Genomic DNA, 25386 nt, shown 5'->3' on the forward strand with positions numbered 1-25386 from the left:
ATACCGAGCGCGGGCTTATTTTTCTCTGGTTTTGTTTCAAAATATTGCCTTTTTGTCATAGCAGCTGTCCATCAAGCCTATTTAAGGCACATTTAGGTGTGGCTCACAAGCCAGCCTTTGCTAGATGTAAACCCCTATACCTGGGAGGTGAGTGCATCTGATTTTAACTGCATTTTAATAGTGTTTAAAGCATATAGGTCAGTGTAGGACCTGCATATAATGAGGTACCCTTGACGTTGGGATGACCCGGATCGAGTGGCCGCCGCTGAGGCTCATCTACGGGCCTTAAAGCAAGGCCGGCGTTTGGCGGAAAAAAACTGCGCTGAATTCCGCACATGGACGCCTGACAGTGAATGGAATGATCCAGCGTTACGCAGCCAGTTTCGCCTAGGGCTGTCAAAGCAGATTAAAGATTCACTTGTGCAGTATCCTTCCCCCACCTTGTTGGAGAGCCTAATGCAACTTGCCATTAAAATTGACAGGAGAATTAAGGAGAGGAAGACAAAGAAAAAGGCACCTTCCTTTTCGTCTGCATTTATCTCTGTTCCCACGGATGTTGAGGAGCCTATGCAATTAGGGGCGTATCGCCTCTCTCCTGAGGAAAGAGACAGAAGACGGTCACAAGGCCTATGTCTCTATTGTGGTACTAAGGGCCACTTCTCCCGCTCTTGTCCTAAAAACAGGGAAATACAGCATGCCTAGGGAACGAGGGGAAAGTCCACCTAGGTCTGCAAATTGTTTCCTTAAAGAATGCTGTTCTGATTCCCGCACAAGTCACTCTCGGTTCCAGTTCTGTGGCCCTGTCAGCCTTCATTGATAGCGGAGCTGCAGGAAACTTCCTCGACATCGGGTTTGCCCACTCTGCTGGTATTCCGACTGTGAAGCTCGAATCTACCATTACTGTCTGTGGCTTAGATGGGAGTCCATTGCCTGGTGGCAAGATTATCTGGCAGACCCCGCTACTGCAATTAAACATAGGAGCTCTCCATTCAGAGTCCATGACCTTCTTCATTATCGACTGTCCGTCGGTTCCATTGATTCTGGGCTATCCTTGGCTTTCCCCCCGTCATAACCCTGTTGTGGATTGAGTGAAAGGAGAAATTATCCAGAGGAGCTCTTACTGTACACAGTCTTGCGTAACTATGCTTCTGCGAATCATTCAGTCAATCCCTGAGCAGCCTTCCTCACAATATCATGAGTCCTGGGATGTGTTTTCCAAAAAGTCTGCTGACACCTTACCACCTCACCGTGACTTCAACTGTGCTATCGAGCTTATTCCTGGTTCCAAGTTACCTAAGGGACGCTTGCACTCTCTTTCTGGTCTGGAGACCAAATCCATGCAGGAATATATTGACGAAAACTTAGAGAAAGGTTTCATCAGGCCATCTAAATCTCCAGTAGGAGCTGGATGCTTCTTCGTATCCAAAAAAGATGGAGGACTAAGACCCTGTATCGACTATCAAGGACTGAATCTCATTATAGTTAAGAACACCTATCTCCTTCCTCTCATCTCCATATTATTCGATAAGTTAAGAGGTGCTACAGTCTTCACTAAAATCGATCTTCGAGGAGCATATAACCTCATCCGTATCAAAGAAGGAGATGAATGGAAGACCGCGTTCAATACACATTCTGGCCACTATGAATATCTGGTCATGCCGTTTGGTCTTAGCAATGCACCTGCAGTGTTCCAAGATCTGATTAACAAAGTTCTTCGGGCGTTCCTTGACTATTTTGTGGTTGTCTATTTAGACGATATCCTCATATATTCTAAATTGTTATCTATACATCGGGGTCACGTCAAACAGGTTCTACAGAAATTATGAGAACACCACCTTTACGCCAAACTAGAAAAGTGTGAGTTTAAGGTGCAGAAGGTATCCTTCCTGGGTTACGTAATCTGTTTTGAGGGATTCTCCATGGATCCAACCAACCAAATAATTTCTAGGCGGTGCAGAGGTTTCTGGGCTTCGACAATTATTAGAGAAGGATCATTCGTGGCTTTGCTGACATTGTGGCTCCTATTGTCGCCCTGACCCGCAAAGGAATGGATTCAACTAACTGGACGCCCCAAGCAGTAACCGCATTTGAAACCTTAAAGAAAGCTTTTGTATCAGCTTAGGTCCTTAGACACCCAGATCCCGAAGTACCGTTTTTTCTTGAAGTCGATGCCTCTGACGTTGGTGCTGGTGCCATCTTATCTCAAAAGGACCCTCCTACTCACCGTTTGCATCCATGTGCTTACTTTTCCCATAAATTCTCTTCAGCAGAAGCCAACTATGATGTGGGCAACCGTGAACTATTGGCAATCAAATGGGCCTTTGAGGAGAGGCGACATTGGCTGGAAGGCGCTACACATCTAATCTCTGTTATAACAGATCACAAGAATCTGCCATACATACAGCTGGCCAAACGCCTGAACCCCAGACAGGCCCGTTGGTTGCTATTCTTCACCCGTTCAATTTTGTGATCACCTACCGACCAGGTTCTAAAAGTGTCCGAGCAGATGCTCTATCTAGAAGCTTCTTGGCACACCATGTTCCAGTTACAAATCCGGAGCCTATCATTCCCTCTTCCATAATCCATGCTGGGCTAACCCAAGACCTGAGCATCACACTTCAAAGGTTTCAAAGATTAGCTCCTGATAATACTCCAGAGGGATGTTTATTTGTTCCAGCTCATTAAGGAAGCTGGTTCTTGCAGATGCACATGATAGTAAAACTGCTGGACATCCTGGAATCCAGAAAACATCGGAAATCCTCTCCCGTACTGCCATCATTGTCTGCTGACGTCAAGAGTTATGTCCTCTCTTGTGAGGGTTGTGCCAGGAATAAAATCCCCAGGAATCGTCCTGTAGGCCAATTGGTTCCATTGCCCATTCCTGCAAAACCATGAACACACTTGTCAATGGACTTTATAGTCGATCTGCCACTCTCTGCAGGACACAACACCATATGGGTGGTAGTAGACCGCTTCAGCAAAATGTCACACTTCATACCACTGCCCAGGCTCCCTAGTGCTCGGGATTTGGATGTCCTGTTCATCCAGCATATATTCCGTCTCCATGGACTTCCTACTGATATCGTTTCTGATCGTGGTTCCTAATTCATAGCACAATTTTGCAAATCCTTTTGTACCTTCCTTGGAATCAAGATTAGCCTTTCGTATGCATACCAACCTCAGTCTAATGGGCAAACAGAAAGAGCTAACCAGTCCTTAGAACAGTTCTTACGATGTTACACTTCTGAATTTCACAACAACTGGTCATCCTTGTTACCCTGGGCAGAATTTGCCTATAATAATTCATGTCATTCTTCTACTCAAACTTCCCCATTCTACTGTAATTTTGGTTTTCATCCCAGGTCCAATTCCTTGTATTCCCTCAAATCCGCTGGTATTCCGGAGATTCGTTCCACAGCCACTGAACTTAAAGCCATTTGGAAAAAAGTACAGTCCTCTTTAAGACGAGCCTCATTTTTTGCAAAAAAAATAATTTGAATCGCCACCGTACCACCTGCTTCCTCAAAGTGGGCCAAAAAGTATGGCTTTCAACACGCAATATTAGGCTCAGACAGCCTTGCAGGAAACTGGGGCCTAAATTTATCAGTTCTTTACTCATTGTCAAGCAGATCAACGTTGTAGCTTTCAGATTGAAAATTCCTGGTTCCTTGAGGATCCCCAACACATTCCATTGCTCTCCACTTAAGCCTGTGCTATACTCTTATTAAAGTAATTCTATCGGTTTCAAATAAGCATTGCCCAAGCGATTGTATTGTGTTTACGAAGCACAAGCAATTTATTTAGCAAAAGCAATTTGTTTAGCAGTTCAATAAATAAGTACAATACAGTACAATATAGCCAATACATGATACCTATTAAAGATGTTACATTAAAGCAGGAAAGTATAAAACACCGAATACGTTACATTTTCCTTATAGAGCTTCACCAAGGTTCATGGAACACAGCCATGCTCACATGTAGCCACGTTCAGAGAGAGAGAGAAAGAGAGAGAGCTTTGGCTGATAAAACAGCTTGATAGTATCCAGTTTCGGTATAGAAAAAACTACTGAGGATGTCATGGCATGTTTCCATTGGTTCAGGATTCAGGACAGTCCAATGTAATGCAGGTCATAGGTCAGTTCAAAGGATTTCTCTGGGAAGAGGGGATCACCTTCCCCCAACAGCTGTGAAAACATGTGCTTCTCGAAGGAAACTGACCCAAACCATTCTAAACAAAACACAATGCCATTTTGATCATTCAATCTTTTATCTTCCATAACTATTGATTGCTGGAAGCATTCGCAAAGCCGAAATTATAGGATAAGAGATGGTAATGTGCAGATCAAAATGACACAAAACATGATACATTTGCTAAATCCTGAGCCTTAGATACTTTTAAAGTGCTTTTAACATTATTATATTTAACTGTAAACTATTACATTTGATTATAAACAACTGTGTGTTGGAACTATTTTAAGGTGAACTATTTACAAGTGAATGTGTAAGTGTATGTGTGGGTTATTTATCGTGCGAATGCGTCATAACAATATCAATCAATATAGTTTATTTCATCCAATTATTCAACTTTGACAGCTCCACCCTTTGATAGTGCACTAAGCTATCACCTTAAAGATTTTATATGCAGGATCTCAGTATAACGTTTCATTGCTCTGTAATGTAAGTCCCCCTATGGCGTATTACCACGCTGTCTGTAGATCAGGTTATCACAATAGAGAGTCTTAATCCTCAAAACTATTTTTTTTTCTTTTACTATAGACCGTATACCTCTGGAGCTTGGAGATAACCTTTTTGTATGCCCCTCAAGGGTACAATAAAACATGTAATACATTATTTGGAGGGGTACAGAGTACAATAGAACATGTATCAGTTATACAGAATACTCTACTACAGGTTCATCCGACCAAAGCATGTCTTTTAGCTCAGACAACATTTAGATAGTTCATATTTACCAATAACATCATCAACCTGAGTTAAAATATACATTCCAATAATATCAACATTTCCTTTCTTCAACACTTGTTGGGCGGGCTATTGTCTGTTCATTCTTCCCAGTCTCCCAATAATCAAGTTTCTTTGTTTCTTTGTACATGAAACAGTGATTGGCTTGCCAAATATTGGTAAACTCCAGACTAAGGGACCTAGGTGTTGTAGTTTTTCCCTAGTGACTTCCCACCAATAATTCAGGTACCTCAGGAATATTTAGTGGAAACAGAACTAGTCCTACTCGATATAATCACTGAGGCACGTGAGAGCACACCCAGCAGTTTTTGGTCAACAACCTTACCCACCCAAGAAGGATAATCATTCTCAAGGATGCCTGCTCAAGTCTGAATATTACGGGACTGGCATCGCTGGGTGTATCTCTCTTCAACTATGGGGTCAATGTACTTACGGACGTAATGCTACTCAGACAATAGCCCCTCGCACTTTCTCCAAGCTTCAAGGTTTCCAAATTTTCCTTTACCCCTGAATTGAATAGAGTAATTGGCTGGACCGATTTTGCTTCTAACTTCTCCTTTATCCCCAACACCTCAACATCATTACCTGAACCATCCTCTGTCACCTGTCCACAATTAAAAGAATTGACTGTCCTGAAAAGAGAATGGGATGAGAGAAACACAGAACAGGAAAAACTACAACTTCATGCTGGACAACTGTCTTAGTCTTTGGCTCAGGTGCTACTAACTGCATATGAGGCCGCCCAGAACAGACCCTTCTCTGGGTGATGGCTCCTCTGCAGTGGATGGAATAGATACCAGTGTGTCTCTGCTACCCTTGAGGTCGTGATGCTGGTAGCCCACACTTGGTACCTGTCTGTCAAATAATCTGAGCTTAGGAAATTACTGTTCCACAACTTACTCTCAACGTCCAACAGTTAGTGTAACTTTACTGGAGACAGTGTTTTGAACGTTCTTGGTTGCTGTCTCACTGTTTACCTTTCCTCTTAAGGTCTAGACTAGTCTCTCAGTTACAAACTGATCACAAGAAAAGTCATAAACATTTCAAAAGTCAACAGGTTAGGAGGCAGCTCAGGAGTCATCTTGATAGTGGGGAGGACTAGTGGACAAAGCTACCAGCCACTTCAATCAAGTTCCAACCCTCATTCTATTCAATTCATTCTAACTAGTACCGTTATTTTATGTTCACACTGGTTTGTGGCTAATCAAAAGTATGTAATTTGTTACCCCTACTCATACATTATACATTTATTATCAGTAATATGAATATCCCTATCACCTATTATAAATCTAGGGCTATCACATTGAATAACAAAAGCTTTAAGTATGACACAGTAATACATTAGACACATTTCGATACACCTTTACCCAGATATATTTCATCGGTACACCAGTGTATACTTGAGGATCTTGCAAAGTGGTAATTGGATGACGTTGATTTGTTTAACCTGGAGAAATTCTTCAGATAACCTTAATCTTCATATATTAACTAATATGTGTATGTGTGCATGTGTGTGTGTGTGTTCACATTTTAAAACAATACAACGAACAACAAAACTGTCACGGGCGCTAGGAGTTCTACCCAGGATTCACCAGATGATAATGCTTACCAGAGGGGCGGGGTTTCCACAGCGATCCTCTGGGCAGTAGGGTGAATAGTAGGAACGTTATACAACAGCAGGTGGAGAGAGAATGTCAATGGAGTAGATAGGAGTCAGCGACTCGCAGCTATAATGCTAGGAAAGTCAGCAACTTGCAACTATAGTGCAGAGGCAGGTATCAACCAAGAAGAGCAGAGCGGACGTGAATAGGTGAAGGAAGGTAACGGGAGAGTCAGTGGTCTGCGGATAGCAAGTTGTACCACTGCTGTGATGGGAAGACTTGTCCAGGTTGTGAGAGTATAAAATAATTGATAGTTATTAAGATGTACAAATATATGGTAAATGCCTTAAAAAAGAACTATATAGGACTACGCTTTGAAGGAAAAAAACAGATTATTCCTATGGAACAAGACAGCAGCAAGATGCCAGACAGAAGCAAGCAACTGGCAGGAAAAGCATGAAATGCTGAACAGAGGATGTGGGCTTATATGTATATTTGCTGAGCTAAAGAGATTTCCTTATATGTCCTTGTTGTTAACCAGTTAATGCTGGTCACTATGTATAAATAAAGGATCAGTTTGCATGGACCCTCAGAGCTGATTTTGAAACTGCAACACCTCGTTTGTGTTTTATTCTTCACTCTCCTGTTAACAGCAAAATACCACATAGGAAATCAGGTTATCAGAGATCGATAATGAGGGCACCAAGCCTTGGTACCCCGACATTTTCTGGGGACTTCGTCTGGGATACTCAACATACCAGCCCAGGACTGACCAGAGACCTCCTAAATCTTCAGGAACAGCAGAGAAAACCGTGCGGTGAACAGTCGAAGTTTTTTGCATTTGCAACTCACTACTCCATCTGCTCTTCCTGTAAGATATAAGGTGGGGTTCAGTAGGGGATGGTATAATGGGTATTTGAACAAATTACTGAATAACCTGTTTTCCTGATATATATTTGTTTTTTTTTGTGAAAAATAGATAAGTGAATGTATGTGTTTGTGTCGATACAGGATATATATAAAAGGATGCAAATACATAACTTATTGATTGACCTTGATAATCAAAAGCAGTCCTCTATACTTGTTGCTGAGACCTCGCCTTGTTTTGTGTAAATGATTGTCCTTGGGTTTGAGAGGTCATTATAAGAACCCTTCGCTCCTGAAAAGATTGAGTAATAATGGTACCAGTATTAATATATTGTTTCATAAAAACATCAAAGGGAGCTGAGGGAATCAGAGATATGCTGTGGAGAGTATAAATGTCAGAAAATAATCTTAGTTGTCCAGACTGTAAATGTGTTGTTATAATTCAAAAGGCATTGACAATACAAACTAGTAAATTGATAGCGGTGATAGGAACTGACACTGATTGTTCAGTAACATATGGTAAACATAAGGAGGGAATTTTTAATCCAACGATATATACAGCAATAGTTGGAAGTCATGGTTGTCCAGACTATCTAAAAACCCAAATAGGATTGGGATGGTGGCTAATATATTATTTTTTAGAAGGATAAGGCCACCTACATGTCTATTAATTAATAAAATATCAGTAAAGTATGTACCCAAGTTGATCAAGCAATACATAACAGGATTTAATTGTAAAGGTGTATAAAATTAGAATAACAGTCACTTCTCAGGCACACTAGGGGCCGGTATTCCCATAACTGCAGTAATGGGGGCCCAGGGCAGTAAAGGTATGATGGTACAGACATCATACACTCCTGCGGATCTAGTTAAGGAAAGAGAAGGTATTGTGGCTGTTAGAGAAATCTATATCATCTTTAGGAAGGCGGGATTGCCAGATTTTCAGAAAGAATATAGTATATAGATTACTAGGAATAATAAAGAACACCAAGTATCAGCATGGGTAAGGGCATGTAGACATATAGAACAAGAACAAATGTTAAAGGAAGAGATGTTAGAAGACATCCAGGGACATACAGCTGTAAACTTGCCTCCTACTCAGCCACCCCCAAGTGCACCATCAGACCCACATAGTCACCCATTAGAAGGGACGTCAGGACAACTACCCCCTGTAAAGGAAATTGTGATATTTTTAATTAAGCAATATATAGCTTTCATAGATAATGTAGAAGTCAATTAGTTAAAAATGACTAACTACAGACCTTCGTAGGTAAAGAAATTCCAATTAGATAAACAGATTTAAAGGATGAGCGGTTATGCTTTAAAAATTTGGATATAACTCACTTTCAGTAAAGATAAGCAAGATAAACTGTCTGTCCTGCTCTAAGTGAGAAAGATTTACAGATGTCCTTGTTCAATTGGTTGCAGGTCATAGCTACAATTTAAAGGATTTTGTTTATTATTATAGTATGTAACCATAAGAGGGTATGCCAGGTTTTATGTATAAATATTAGTATACCAGTTTCAGTAAAACAGAACTGATTAATCTAGACAACAGTGTGAGTCTCAGATCAATTCTCCAGTGTGCACCGTACACCTGAATTAGAAGGGATTTTACTGGTGGCAAAAGGTCTATTGCCTTTAACATACTTAGAGGCCACAGTGAGCTTCGAAAATCTTCCTGAAAAACTGTGAAGGAGTCGGGGAGAGGCAGAACTAGGAACGACAAAACCGCGGTGGGTAGAAGTTTTATTCTGCTCTAAAAAGGTCGTTGTTATTTCTGTGTCTTCTAAGATTCATCAGTTTGATGTGAAGGTTCAAGAATACTCACCCTTCTGGTTCTGATAAGATTCATTGTTTGTATTTGTTATATTTTGACATATTGCTTTATATGTCTGTTGTTGAAGAAAGGTGTACAATAATATTTAAATTAGCCACTGAAGGATTTAGAGTTAACAGTATTTGTGCTGGTAAAAATTCGAGAAAGCCTTTTAAATTCAGAGGGTCATTCTATTTTTGGCTATTGGAACTTGAGAATTGCACTGGACTATTTTTAGCTGCAGTCTTATTTTTCATATATTCTCTTTTGCGCCAGATATAATACTTTTTGTATTGGTTGTGCAAAATGAATTAGGAAAAAGAAAAGACAAATTACACATTGTGCATATTTTTGTTTTAGTTTTTGTTATGTTTCTGTCTTACAACCTGTGAGTGAGAGACAGAGAATGGAATGTCTTCCCCTTCCTATTCTGTGTAAAAGACTTCAGTGTGTTGAGAAAGGGAGGGGGGATATGAGCAGATGGGGAATGAAGTTGCAGATTCTCTCCCCAGTTTGTTCAGTGTTCAGTGTGAAAGAGAAGGATTTATTTGACAATATATGTGGTTGATAGAAAAAAAGGTTTTTCACGTGTGCTTCGGTAATTCAAGAGTAATTGAAACATCTCAGCGGTGGTAACAACCTAATTGAAGCTGAAGCTAATTGAATGCTTGGACTTGTAGTTCCACAACTCTATGCTGTAACATATCAGTGATATTTATTTATTTTTTTCTTCCTCTTTTAGCAAGAAAGAGAGTGTTTTGTGGATTACTGAAAGAATAATATTTTCTGCTTTTCCATTTTTAAACTTGTATTAGTATAATTTTACCACATTTCTGGATATTGATTTGAAGGGATTTTTGTTAGTAATTTGACTTGTGGTACAATGTTAGGATTCCAGCTAGGTCGTTTTAGCCTATTGTAGGTGCAAATGATTTATTTTTATTTATTTTTTTTGGTGTTGCCTCTATGGATAAATGTATGCCTGCTGAAAGTATATTCAGTTGAGAGAATGTTAGGTGAACATTTGTGTGTGATTTAATGTCAGACCCCTAGACCAGGTGAATTGAAACCAAAAGAACCTCCTGCCCCACCCGCATACAACGATATGTTGGATGCAGGAGATTCAGTGACACAGGCTATTTCACAGAGTCAAATGAATGAAGCAGCTGTTGAATAAAAACAAGACACTCTTCTAATATGTAGATAACTTATTACCATGTTGCCAAATGAATGACAGGTGTCAGGAAGAGACTACATCATTAATTAACTTCTTAGGGCAGCAAAATTGCAAGGTATCACCCACAAAAATAAAAGCAGCGCAGAGTAAGGTAATATTTTTAGGACATTGCATCTCACAAGGTACCAGACACCTCACACAGGACAGGATAACTGCAATCCAGCAGGTAAAGCCACCACAGAACACCAAGGAATTAAGGGCATTCCTAGGTTTGGTAGGGTACTGCAGGGAATGGATTGCCGGAGCATCCCTCCTAATGCAACCCTCTATGATGCTCTTAGTGAGGTAAAAGGGTCCAGGATATATTTAACTGAATCACAACTAACATCGTTTGAAACATTAAAACAAGCCATTGTGCAGGCACCAGCGTTAGGATTACCACAATATGATAAGCCATTTACCTTGTTCTGCAATGAATCTAAGGGACATGCACCAAGGGGTCCTTTCACAGGTACACTCACATAAACAGAGACCGCTGGCTTACTATTCATTACATCTAGACAGTATCATAAGAGGAGCCCCGTCCTGTATAAGGGCGGTGGCAGCCGCAGCCTTGCTAAAAGATAAGGTGGCAGATATAGTACTAGACCACCCCTTAACTATACAGGTCCCACATGCAGTTACAGAAATACTAAACCAAGCAAGAACAAAGCATCTGTCCACAGCAAGGCTCACTAAGTATGAGGTGTCATTATTAAGTCATGCACATGTAACAATTAAAAGATGCACACTTTTGAACCTGCTACACTGTTTCCAGTTGAAGCAGGTTCAACAGAGGGGAGAGAGGTGGGTGGGGACCTACCCACCCTTGATGAATCAGAAAGGGAGAAATGTATCAGTACCAGACAAAATACACACAAAAATTTTCCCTTTTCTGAGTCACATGACTGTGCTGAACTAATGAAGCTAGAAATGAAGGAATTAGAAAATGTGACAGATGTCCCTATACCTAATGCAGATTGGAACTTATTTGTTGACGGTTCCAGGTATTATTATGAAGGGTCACCACACACAGGGTATGCTGTGACCACCCTGGAAGAGACTTTGATACAACAACCACTCCCACCTTTCTGCTCAGCACAAGAGGCGGAGTTGCATGCACTCACTGAGGCATGTATAATGGCAGAAAACCAAACAGCTATCATATACACAGACTCCAGGTGCGCATATGGCGTGGCCCATGATTTTGGGCCAATATGGAAGAGCAGGGATTTTGTGGGGTCAGCAGGAAAACCTATCAAGCATGCAGAACAGATAAGGGCTCTGTTTAGAGCTCTGCAGCTACCCAAGAAGGTAGCTATATTGAAAGTCCAGGCACACACTAAAGAAAAGACTAGGGAGGCTATGGGAAATGCCAAGGCAGATGCTGCTGCTAAACAGGCAGCACTTATGCCCAGGGTGCAGGTCTGTCATGTGATACAGGGTAAAAACCCTGAAGAGCCTGTAACCCTTGACATACTGCAAAAGTTCCAGGAACAAGTCTCCTCAATAATAAAAAAAAAAAAAGGCAGGGGAAAAGGAAGGTGCTACATGTCAGGGAGTGCTCTGGAGAATAGATAACAAGTATTGTCTGCCCAGAAGCCTATACCCTATGATGACTCAATTGGCACATGGGCTGGTCCACAATTCTAAAGAAGCCATGACCAATATTGTCTTACGACATTGGGTAGCACCAGGATTCAATGCAGCTGCTACGGTATATGCAGCAGCCTGTGTGATATGCGGAAAATACAATCCAGGTCAGATAGTGAAAACACCACAGAAGGACACACCAAAGCCATTGTACCCATTTCAGAGATTGCAGATTGACTATATACAGCTACCTAGGGTAGGAACCTATGAGCATGTCCTTGTGTGCACAGATCTATTCTCAAATTGACTAGAGGCCTGGGCAGTGGCTAAGGCAACAGCTAAAAACACTGCCAAGAAACTGATAAGTGAGGTAATTTGCAGGTATGGAATACCTGAAACAATAGAATCAGACCGAGGATCGCATTTTACGGGGAAAGTAATGCAAAATATAATGAAGGATATGGGGATACAGCAAGCGTTTCATACCCCGTATAGGCCGCAGGCAAGTGGAAAAGTGGAAAGATTGAATGGCACATTAAAGTTAAAAATTCAGAAAATGATTGCAGAAACAGGAAAAACCTGGGTAGATTGTCTACCTTTAGCTCTATATTCAGTTAGAACAACACCAGGAAAGAAGCATAAGTTGTCCCCTTATAAAATATTGTTTGGGGGAGCCCTGAAGACAGGGTGTTATTTTCCTCAGCAATTGCAACATAATCATGCAGATCTAACTGATTATTTAATACAGCTTACAAAGATAATGACTAATGTGCACTCTCAAGTTTTCTCCTCCATTCCAGATCCAAATAACGATACAGGAACACATGCCTTGCAACCAGGAGATTGGGTCTACCTAAAAAGGCACATGAGGAAAACTTTGGAACCCAGATTTGATGGTCCATATCAAGTGGTCTTGACTACTCCCACTTCTGTTAAGTTAGGAGGACGAGACACCTGGGTCCACGCATCTCACTGCAAAAAGCTGACAGTGAAAATTGAAGCACCATGAATCCTTTTTGTGTGATAATGTGCATAGCACTAGTAACAGTACAGATAATGTATATACAGATGTATACGCCAGGAAATAAAGTTAAGAAGGTAGACTTAACCAAATGTGCAGGTATGATATGGAATAAATCAAGTAATCAAGAAGAATGTGTGATGGTAGATGTAGGAACAGGAAGTAGTAGAAGAATGATTCCATATCCCTGTTGTAAGTTAAACTTTACATTTACTGGTGCATAGGAAGTTTTCAGACATACAGTATACCGAGGACTGAGATAATGTGTAAATTCCTCATATTGCCTGTCCCACTCTATGCCCAGGTCGGTGGAACACAATTATGGACCCCGCAGATAAGAGGGGAGTATATAGATGATAATAACAACACACATAACTTAGGATTGTGTTCAAATACAGACAATGGAATAGTGTGCTCTCAAAACACTCAAGTTTATGAACCTTGTAAGCTAGAACATCCAACTAGTGTCTGTAATTGGGAGCTCCATGACAGGAGAAATGATATGTTTATAGAAGTAGCACTACAAATAGTGTGCTTAGTAACCCATGATAAACAAACTATAGAAATGTATAACTTGACTAACCCATTTTCAGGATGTATCCAAAATGTTACTCATCTAGTAATGGTTTTGATCCTGTTGATTGTGTGGCATTGTTATTTGTCCTGTAAGTTTAGGAAAATGGTTAATCAGGCCATGACTCCGGTACCAACATATTTTAATCAAACTCAAAAAGTATGTACCTCATGTAAACGGAAGAACCCCTATCAAGCAAAAATAACATGTGTATACTGCAGTAAAATACTGCTAGGGAAAGAATAAATGATGCAAGGATACTTTCTCTTGTGAATGATTAATTCTCTATCTTCATGGAGACTTTAGGTCAAAGTCGGGATAAATGTAGCTTGAGATTAGGTAGCCCTGTATCATGACATGATAGGAAGGGTCAGGAAACACATGTATATTTGTTTAATGTAATAAAAGAGGGGAATGTGAGAGTATAAAATAATTGATAGTTATTAAGATGTACAAATATATGGTAAATGCCTTAAAAAAGAACTATATAGGACTACGCTTTGAAGGAAAAAAACAGATTCTTCCTATGGAACAAGACAGCAGCAAGATGCCAGACAGAAGCAAGCAACTGGCAGGAAAAGCATGTAATGCTGAACAGAGGATGTGGGCTTATATGTATATTTGCTGAGCTAAAGAGATTTCCTTATATGTCCTTGTTGTTAACCAGTTAATGCTGGTCACTATGTATAAATAAAGGATCAGTTTGCATGGACCCTCAGAGCTGATTTTGAAACTGCAACACCTCGTTTGTGTTTTATTCTTCACTCTCCTGTTAACAGCAAAATACCACATAGGAAATCAGGTTATCAGAGATCGATAATGAGGGCACCAAGCCTTGGTACCCCGACAAGGTGCAGGTAGGTAGCGGAGGAGTCAGTGGTCTGCGGATAGCAAGTTGTACCACTGCTATGATGGGAAGACTTGTCCAGGTGAAGGTAGGTAGCGGAGGAGTCAGTGGTCTGCGGATAGCAAGTTGTACCACTGCTGTGATGGGAAGACTTGTCCAGGTGCAGGTAGGTAGCGGGGAAGTCAGTGGTCTGCGGATAGCAAGTTGTACCACTGCGAGGAGGTGAGGACTTGTCCAGGTGCGGATAAGTAGAGTAATAGTAATAGTCTATGGCTGTATGTATACAACTGGAGAGCAGAGAAACTTGTCTAAACAGATATGCAGGGTAACAGCTAATAGTCTATAGCGGGTATGTATACCGCTGCTGAGTAGAGAAACTTGTCCAAAGCAGATATGCAGGATAACAGCTAATAGTCAATAACAAGTATGCATACCGCCGTTGAGTAGAGAGGCTTGTCCCGGTGCAGACACAGCAGGAGAGCTGGGAGGCTGTAGCGGGTATGGGAAAAGCCGGTGAGTAGAGCAGGTAATCCAGCAGGAAGCAGAAGACACGAGCAGGAGAGCTAGGAGTCTGTAGCGGGTATGGGAACCAACGATGAGCAGAGCAGGTAATCCAGCAGGAAACTGAAGACACGAGCAGGACACAGGAAACACCTTCAGAGATTCACAGGGAGTGAGAATCAAGATCAGGCAACTATACAAAGGCCACAGGTGGAGAGGTGATTGATCCACCAATTAAGTTAAAAGCAAGGTCATAAGAGTTCAGGGATCCTGCACATGCGCAGTCTTATCAAGATGGCAGACGGGCGCCGGCAGGAAGGAGAGAGAACCACGCACAAGAACAGAGGCATTCACGGTCCGGTGAGTGACAAAAACAAAACATAGATTTGTCAGATGTCACATAAAACCCTGCTGTCTATTTGACAGCCATGTTCGCCCTGGTGTGACAGCCATGTAAAGTCGTGTGTGTAAGTGTGGATTTTACTAGCAGCTACTTCAGTTGGTAACTGTGTCACTGTATCAAGTCCTCTATGTAGTGTCCTATTCATGTGCTGGTACTGCTATAAAAAGATTTTTCAGTCACCTCAACGTCGCCCCCTAGACTAGAAAAATGCTGAAGACCAATGTATATCAATCGATTCTCCCTCTGCCAACTCACATGCCATTTTCAGTACCTCACATTCAGCTACTTGGCTAAATGAGAAGGGCAAAGGGGTGTATCTCTATAACACTTTCTTCAAAATATAACAGTATTCAGTACATGTCTGTCTAACAGTGAAAAAATATAAAACATGAAAATTTTACATTTTCTAGGGTTTCACATTATGTCGTATCTTGTGGCAAAAATCCTACTCCAATGTTCTACACAGAGATGCATATCTGTATGTCTAACCTCCAGCAATCTCCTGTCCCCACCCTTTGTGCATACATATAAAGGCACATTTTTGTACAGGAGGCACGAAACACAAAAAAGAAACAAAACAGATATGCAATCGATAAAATAGGAATCATATTTCCACAACAAAAACTTTCTGCTTAAAAACCAGCATTTTCTATAAACCTAACACCAAACCCCTGTTTCTGTGACTTATGTCAATCTAGTGTGTATATCCCTGAGTCCGTCTTATGTCACAAATGTCTTAGCCCCATTACTGACACCATGTCTACGTCTTTTTGTATCTCTAAACAAGAGAAGAGAGAGAGATACTAGCATAGATGTAAAGAATGAGAAAATAGGAGAGCAACGAATAATAAGAATACAAGAATTTGAGTACAAGGATTTGAGTACAAACAGGCAGAAAAGTAGATTTTATAGTAAACATGACAGCTGGATTGGACACTATGGGAAAATGGCTGTATTTATTTCACTAATCCCCTTAGCTATTTGCTAAACTATGACCCCTCCCCATAATTAACTAGGGGCTCTTACGTCAACCGTGCAATCCAGTGTCGTCCGTTGTTAGCTCATATGGAACTCAGTTTGTCATGACTATAATGGAGAAGTGCAAAGTTTACCCATTGTGTGTAACAATCCTGTCCAGGTTTGCTACTTTCCCTGTCTGCTCTGTTCTCCTGTGGATCACATGACTCACCTTCAGGGCGGGTCATTCAAACCTGCTCTATTTAAACTCAGCACTGACACCTGCTCATTGTCAGTGCAACTTGTTTGCTAGCCTGACTCCATGGACTCCTGTTTATTCTCTGACCCTTGTGCATTCCTGAACTCTCCTGTTGGATTCCCTGTGGGTGAACCTGCTTCATCAACCAAGTGCTGGTAGCACTATCTTTGGGACTCTCCTGTTCGCAAGTATCTTTATGCATCATTTGACAAGACTTTGTTTATTATGCCAAGTGTGCAGATTATCATCATTGTGATATACTGAACTGCCATCTCACCTATACTACTGTACAAGAACTTATTTGATACCTTCTGGACTGTTCTGCTGATGCTGCTATTTCTACATTCTGCTGTGATCAGACTCTTACCTTGCATATATGTTGTAGTGCTAATCTCTACTAATTACCGGACCCCTGTGGTATCCTGAACATCGTTACTCACCATCTCTGTGTACAGAACTTTGCTGGTCTCTATACATGTCTTGTCACAGCTATCACCATCCATGCTGCATACTGACTACTGCCAAATACAAAACCATTGCCACGCCCTGCCGTGACTTACTTACATATTCTGATGTGCACAGAACCTGCTAGTAGTTAGCCGTGGACTCCTTCTGTGCTCAGTGGATGCAATACATATTCTATGTGTTTTATTGATACTTGCATTTATGTCCCATATATATATATATATATATATATATATATATATATATATATATATATATATATTCCTTGTGATTTGCAGTACTGCCGTGTTTAATGCTTAAATATTGTAATGTTATATATGATACTCTGCTTATCTCTACATCTCATTACTATTTGCTGCATTGTTGTTATGTGTTGACATGTACTATGCTCATATTCATTGAAGTACATATTAAGCAGACCCATTGCCTTGTGTTCTTACTCTCTAAGCATCATATGATCCTGACTCAGCTAGTCACGTGCCAAGGCCTTCGTGGGAACCGCCCACTTGGCCTGATATTATTCCAGTCCATAACAGTTTGCACTGACCATAAAAGAAAATGAACACCATGGGTGATCCCTCTCTCAAGGACTTATTTCAACATCTAGTAGAGAGAGTGGAAAAGCAAGAGACCAATCAAGATCGCCTCATGCAGTTCTTACAGGGTTTATCCTCTCGTCTGGATTCTTTTCAGAACCCTCTGGCATCCTCCTGTAAACCTGAGACATCTGCTGAGTCGTCGGCTTCTGCATACACAACTACCTTGCACCCACGAATTCCTAATCCTCCAATGTACGATGGGAACCCCAAGTCATGTAGAGGATTCGTGAATCAATGTGCAATACAATTTGAATTATTACCCAGGAACTTTCCTACGGATAGGGCTAAAATTGCCTACATTCTGTCCCTCCTTTCTGGTCAAGCCCTGGCATGGGCCTCACCCCTATGGGAGAAGAATGACCCCTTGCTGCAAAATTACACAGAATTTCTGACAACCTTAAAAAGAATTTTTGATGAACCTGGTCGAGTTTCCAGTGCTGCTTCAGGAATTCTTAGTCTACGCCAAGGCTCTCATTCTGTGGGGCAATATGCCATCATATTTAGGACCATGGCCTCCGAGTTGCGCTGGAATGATGGAGCGCTGGTGGCCACGTTCTGGCAAGGCCTATCTGATAAAATAAAAGACGTGTTGGCTTCCCGTGACCTCCCATCTTCCTTGGATGATCTGATCTCGCTATATGTCAAAATAGATCTTCGATTCCAGGAGAGGGTTCAAGAAAAGGAACAGATCCGGTGTCCTAATCTTCGCCCTGTTTTCCAGAACTCAGGGGCCTCTTTGCCCCCAGAAGAACACATGCAAGTGGGTAGGTTCCACCTCTCTCCAAGTGAGAGGGAGAGAAGATTTAAAAATAATCTGTGCCTCTATTGTGGAGGGAAGGCCCACCGCATCAGTAGTTGTCCTACTCGTCTGGGGAAACTTTCAGGCCAAACAGAGCCAGGGGAAAACCAGTTAGGTATGTTTGATTTCTCCATCAATAGTTCTCGCCACAAAGAGAACCTCTTGTTGTCTGTTTTCCTGTTTTTTGGAAATCTCTCTATCCCGCTTGATGCATTTCTGGATTCTGGTGCAGCTGGTAATTTTATTGCTGCCACTGTGGTGAAGAAATATCATATTCTTACTACACCATTGGAACGTCCTGTACGCCTTACAGCCATCGATGGCAGTAATATTCCAGGAGGCTTCATTCAGTTCCGGACTGTTCCTCTCAACCTTCAGATTGGAATTCTGCATCAGGAAAAAATTTCCTTCCTAGTCCTTCCAAAGACCATCAACTCCCTTGTGTTAGGTTTGCCATGGCTACGTCTCCACTCCCCAACTCTGGACTGGCATACTGCTCAAATTTTGTCCTGGGGATCACGGTGTCAGTCTCACTGTCTGAAGAATGTAGTACCTCTTCATCTAACCATTGCTTCTTCGTTACCATCTTTACCTCCTCAATACCAACAGTATGCAGATGTCTTCTGTGAAAAGGAGGCAACCAAGCTTCCCCCTCATCGCATTTGGGATTGTGGAATCGAGCTTCTCCCTGACAAACCTATTCCTCGTGGTCGTGTATATCCTCTTTCTCTTCCTGAGACCCAAGCAATGTCTAAATATATTCAAGAAAACCTGCAAAAAGGCTTTATCCGGAAGTCGACCTCTCCGGCTGGAGCTGGATTCTTTTTTGTTAAAAAGAAAGATGGCGACCTCCAGCCATGCATTGACTTTCGAGGCCTTAATGCTATTACCATTAAGAATAGGTATCCATTACCCCTCATCTCTGAGCTTTTCAACCGCATCAAAGGTGCTACGGTGTTCTCCAAATTAGATTTACGAGGGGCCTACAATCTTGTTCGTATTAAAGCTGGTGACGAATGGAAAACAGCCTTTAACACACACGATGGGCACTTTGAATATTTAGTAATGCTCCAGCTGTATTCCAAACTCTCATGAATGATATTTTCCAAGACCTTCTCTATCAATTCGTCATCATCTACCTGGACGACATTCTGATATTTTCTCGAGACCTCCCTTCACATAGGGAAGATGTAGGTCAAGTCCTGGCTCGTCTGAGAGAAAAAACAACCTCTTCTGTAAATTAGAAAAGTGCCTTTTTGAGCAACCTCAGGTTCCTTTCTTAGGGTACATCCTCTCGGGCACAGCCCTTCAGATGGACTCGGCTAAACTAAAAGCAATTGTGGATTGGCCCTTGCCCACCGGTCTGAAAGCTATCCAATGCTTCCTTGGCTTTGCTAACTACTACAGACAATTCATCAAGGGGTATTCTACCATCATTACCCCCATCACTGCCCTTACCAAGAAATCAGCTTATCCCAAGCTTTGGTCCCCCGAGGCCATCTCAGCCTTTGAACATCTAAAGTCAGCCTTCACTTCTGCTCCTATTCTTCAGCAACCTGATTGCCAACGTCCCTTCTTCTTGGAGGTAGATGCATCTTCTGTGGGCACTGGTGCAGTTTTGTCTCAACGGGACACTTCTGGGAAACTACATCCATGTGGCTTTTTCTCTCGCAATTCCTCCCAGCAGAAAAGAACTATGGAATAGGAGATCAAGAATTATTGGCTATTAAATTAGCCCTGTCTGAATGGCGACATCTGTTGGAAGGGGCCTTGTTTCCTATTACGATATATACCGACCATAAGAACCTCATTTATCTCCGTTCAGCCCGTTGTCTGAATCCTCGTCAAGCCAGAAGGGCCTTGTTCTTTTCAAGATTTGATATTAGTCTTACCTTCCGTCCGGGATCAAAAAATAAAAAAGCAGATGCTCTTTCTAGGTCCTTTCATTCCGAAGACCAGGATTCTCCCAAAGACATTCATCCCATCTTTAACCCTAGCTGTGTCTTGGCCCTTACTCCGGTGCATAAATCTACTCGCCCTCCAGGCAGAACCTTCATATTACCACATCTACGTCTCAAGTTGTTACGCTGGGCCCATTTATCTCGCTTCTCGGGTCATGCTGGAGTCAAGAAGACTGGAGAACTCCTGACCCGGTACTATTGGTGGCCATCCCTCTTGAAAGATATAAAATCATTTGTTTCTGCCTGCTCTAAATGTGCACAACATAAGGTTCCTTGACATAGACCCTTCGGTCCTCTTATTCCTCTACCTGTTCCTGAAGTACCCTGGTCTCAAATATCTATGGACTTTATTACCGATTTGCCTCCCTCCAAAGCTCATACGGTTATCTGGGTGGTGACAGACCGTTTTTCAAGAGCAGCTCATTTCATTCCCCTCAAAGGACTCCCTTCTTCCGCAGTGTTGGCAGAACTTTTCATCAAAGTAATATTTCGCCTCCACCGCTGTCCACTCCATATCGTGTCAGACTGTGGCTCACAATTTGTTTCAAGGTTCTGGAGATCCTTTTGTTCTCAGTTAGGCATTAAATTGGACTTTTCCTCGGCATACCATCCTCAATCTAATGGTCTGACCGAACAGACAAATCAAGAGCTTGAAAAATTCCTACGAATGTATGTGTCTGCCCACCAAGCAGATTGGCTGGAACTCCTTCCGTGGGCCGAGTTCACCCATAACAATCATTTCCATGAAGCTGTTTGTAATTCACCCTTTTTTGTCATGTATGGATGTCATCCCAGACCACCTACCTTTTCTCAAACTCCTATCTCCACCGTTCCTGCTGTAGATTCCCTGCTACGCAAGTTTTCTCTCATTTGGACACAAACCAAAAGTAATCTGGAAAATTCTGCTGCTCGGGCTAAAAGATTTTACGATAAGAAAAGGTGTCCTGCTCCTCCACTTCTTCCAGGGGATAAGGTCTGGTTATCCACAAAAAAATATCTGTTTAAAAGTTCCTAGTATGAAACTAGCACCCAAGTTTATCGGTCCCTACCGAATCTCCGAGATGATCAATCCAGCAGCTTTCAGATTAGAGCTTCCGTCCTCACTACGGGTTCCTAATGTGTTTCATGTCTCTCTGCTAAAACCGGTGGTACAAAATGAATTTTCCAACGTCACAGCTTCACCGCCTCCGGCTACTTCTCAAGATCAAACTGAGTATGAGATCAAACAACTATTAGACTCTCGTAGATCCAGAGGTTCATTGCAATTTCTAGTCGATTGGAAAGGCTATGGGCCTGAGGAACGTTCCTGGGTTAAAGCTTCAGACATTCATGCCCCTAGTTTACTCACAGTTTCAGAAAAGATTCCCTAAAAAGTTATCGTAGGTGTCCGGAGCCCCCCCTTTAAGAGGGGGGTACTGTAACAATCCTGTCCAGGTTTGCTACTTTCCCTGTCTGCTCTGTTCTCCTGTGGATCACATGACTCACCTTCAGGGCGGGTCATTCAAACCTGCTCTATTTAAACTCAGCACTGACACCTGCTCATTGTCAGTGCAACTTGTTTGCTAGCCTGACTCCATGGACTCCTGTGTATTCTCTGACCCTTGTGCATTCCTGAACTCTCCTGTTGGATTCCCTGTGGGTGAACCTGCTTCATCAACCAAGTGCTGGTAGCACTATCTTTGGGACTCTCCTGTTCGCAAGTATCTTTATGCATCATTTGACAAGACTTTGTTTATTATGCCAAGTGTGCAGATTATCATCATAATGATATACTGAACTGCCATCTCACCTATACTACTGTACAAGAACTTATTTGATACCTTCTGGACTGTTCTGCTGATGCTGCTATTTCTACACTCTGCTGTGATCAGACTCTTACCTTGCATATATGTTGTAGTGCTAATCTCTACTAATTACCAGACCCCTGTGGTATCCTGAACATCGTTACTCACCATCTCTGTGTACAGAACTTTGCTGGTCTCTATACATGTCTTGTCACAGCTATCACCATCCATGCTGCATACTGACTACTGCCAAATACAAAACCATTGCCACGCCCTGCCGTGACTAACTTACATATTCTGATGTGCACAGAACCTGCTAGTAGTTAGCCGTGGACTCCTTCTGTGCTCAGTGGATGCAATACATATTCTATGTGTTTTATTGATACTTGCATTTATGTCCCATATATATATATATTCCTTGTGATTTGCAGTACTGCCGTGTTAAATGCTTAAACATTGTAATGTTATATATGATACTCTGCTTATCTCTACATCTCATTACTATTTGCTGCATTGTTGTTATGTGTTGACATGTACTATGCTCATATTCATTGAAGTACATATTAAGCAGACCCATTGCCTTGTGTTCTTATTCTCTAAGCATCATATGATCCTGACTCAGCTAGTCACGTGCCAAGGCCTTCGTGGGAACCTGATATTATTCCAGTCCATAACATTGTGACACATACTTTATATTTCTCATGTGTGTCCTCCTGAAATACATAAAACAACATTAGAGCGAAGTATGTGCACACTTCATTTAAATAATGAATCTCAACCAAATAAATTATTGTTAATTTGTCTTTCAAGGGAAAGCTTTGTACTTCTTCCATAATAACTAAGTATATATACTTCTTTCTTTGTCCTTACCTACAAAAAGAAACAAAATAAGGTCAGTTTCAAATAACAAAAAAAATCAAACATGATATTTCTTTTTTCTTTCAATCCTTATCATCGACCGGTGACAGGAACCTAAACACAACACAACAAAAAAAACAAACAAAACTCTCTGTCTCTTCATTCATTGCAGAAGAACTCCTTAGCAACGCTATTTCCAGTCTTTTGTGTATTGTTCTAAGGCTATATAGCCTCATTACAGTCAGGGTCAATTAACTAAGACCATTTGTCTGGAAACACTGGATATCTCTCACCTACATGGGGATTTTCTTTTTCTAGGATTCCTGAATCTAAGCCATTTGCATAGACACAACAAATTTCTTTTATTACACTCCTTTTCCCTGGCTGTACTTTATGCATGGAATAAAAAGAAAAGTTTCTTCAGACTGTTTGAAAAACCTGGCCTTTTTTTTTTTTTTTTTTTTTCTATTGCAGGGTTATTTTCCTAAATTCAATCACACCCACTATACACAAAAAATAAAAATATACATTTAAGTTACTCAGCTTTTAAACCTGAATAGGTACACAGATAGTTACATTTGTTACTTTTTTAAGTTTGTTTTTTTTTTAAATTATATTCGGTTTTATACTTTCCTGCTTTGCGCTCGCTTCTCTTCGCTTGGCAGCGCTTAATTCCGCTATGCACGCACTTTTCGCCACGCCTACTTTTGCTGTGCATGCGCTGCCTTGCCACGTGTTCCTCTCTAGTTGCCACAATTTCAAACAATCATCATGTTCAGTTCTCGTTTTTGTTAATTTAATCAACCACACTTTATCTCTAACATTATTTAACACCTCTGAATTAAAACTCCCTATTGTTGGGAAAGGCGTAACACAATCCTTGGTCATCTTGACCAACTTGTCGCAATATGCCGTTGCGTATGCACCATATTTCTTACACATAAGAAACCTTGCTGAACCAATAGGCCCTTCGTTAGGCAGTACATCGGCCATCTCTAGCGTTTGCTTAGCACCCATGTTGAACAATAGGGTCCCAGGAATATCACAATATCCTGCCACAATATAGGGTCCCAGGAATATCACAATATCCTGCCACAATATAGGGTCCCAGGAATATAATATCCTGCCACTACTTTCAACACTCTGCCACCTGCAATCTACCGCTAGAGATATTTTACCGGCCTGTGGACGTATTTGCTACAAGCCGCGTCCACTCGCTTCCTCTCATACTAAACGAGGACCCCTAATACAGAAATATCAATGCGGACTAAAGGGCTATCAGCTCCTCGATTACCCCTGACTCTCCAGCAAATCTGTTGAGTTTATTACATCTGGCAGCATCCGGTAAAGTCAATTACCGGCCTTGCCAACAGAATTCCTCCCCGTCGCTCCTAAGTCACAATCACGGCTTTCCTTGCCATGCAGTCCGATCGCAACGCTTAAAGATACTAGTTATCAGTAAACGTTGCTTTGTTTCCGCCACCAGTATACCTGCCTTGTATACCGTACACCAGTTGGGCACCTGCCTCGTCAGCCAGCAACTGACACTCTATTCAACAATAGATAAAACCTCAGTGTATTTAAAGTCACCAAATCACACGACATACACCTTTTCTACGCAGAAAATCAAAGTTCCCAACAATAGTAATAACGTTTCAGAGGCTTTAACAAATGATTATACTATATATATATATATAACAGACTATGAACATGATTGTTTAAACACGTGGCAATAATACCGGAAGTACACATACGCTAAGCAATGCAATAGATTTAAATCGCAAAAAGACATGAAAAAGAAACAGTATTTTTTTTCTTTCTTGTCCCTAGATTCTCACTAGCACCCCATAGATTGCACAAAGTGGATATTCGATTTAGCAACACTAGATGATATAAAGGCATATGTTCTCAACCCACCCTTTGTTGGTAAACCGAAATCCGGTAGTTTTGTGAATCTTTGAGCAATGTAGTGCCTTTTCAAGCCCCCAAATTATTAAAGTAATTCTATCTGTCACTCACCGGACCGTGAGTGCCTCTGCGCTGGTGCCGGCGTCTGTCCTGAGCCGCGGCAGTCCGCCATTTGATGGACTGCACATGCGCAGCATCCACGAACTCTTATGACCTTGCTTTTAACCTAATTGGTGGATCAATCACCTCTCCCTATTTAAGGCACCTGTGGCATGGTATCTTTGCCTGATCTTGATTCTCATTCCCTGTGAGTCTCTGAAGGTGTCTCCTGTGTTCTGCTCGTATCTTCAGTTTCCTGCTGGATTACCTGCTCT

The 25386-nt window shown here is 41.5% G+C and overlaps 1 long non-coding RNA gene across 1 annotated transcript; it reads left to right on the forward strand.

Moving 5' to 3' along the window:
• Positions 1–7048: 7048 nt before the first annotated feature.
• On the forward strand, positions 7049–13095 carry LOC142138746 (uncharacterized). The gene is made up of 2 exons (XR_012688106.1): positions 7049–7398; positions 12877–13095. It is a non-coding gene; the product is annotated as an uncharacterized LOC142138746 (long non-coding RNA).
• The last annotated feature ends 12291 nt before the right edge of the window (positions 13096–25386 follow it).

The sequence above is a fragment of the Mixophyes fleayi genome, chromosome 2, assembly GCF_038048845.1.
Source record: "Mixophyes fleayi isolate aMixFle1 chromosome 2, aMixFle1.hap1, whole genome shotgun sequence".
Classification (NCBI taxonomy): Eukaryota; Metazoa; Chordata; class Amphibia; order Anura; family Limnodynastidae; genus Mixophyes; species Mixophyes fleayi.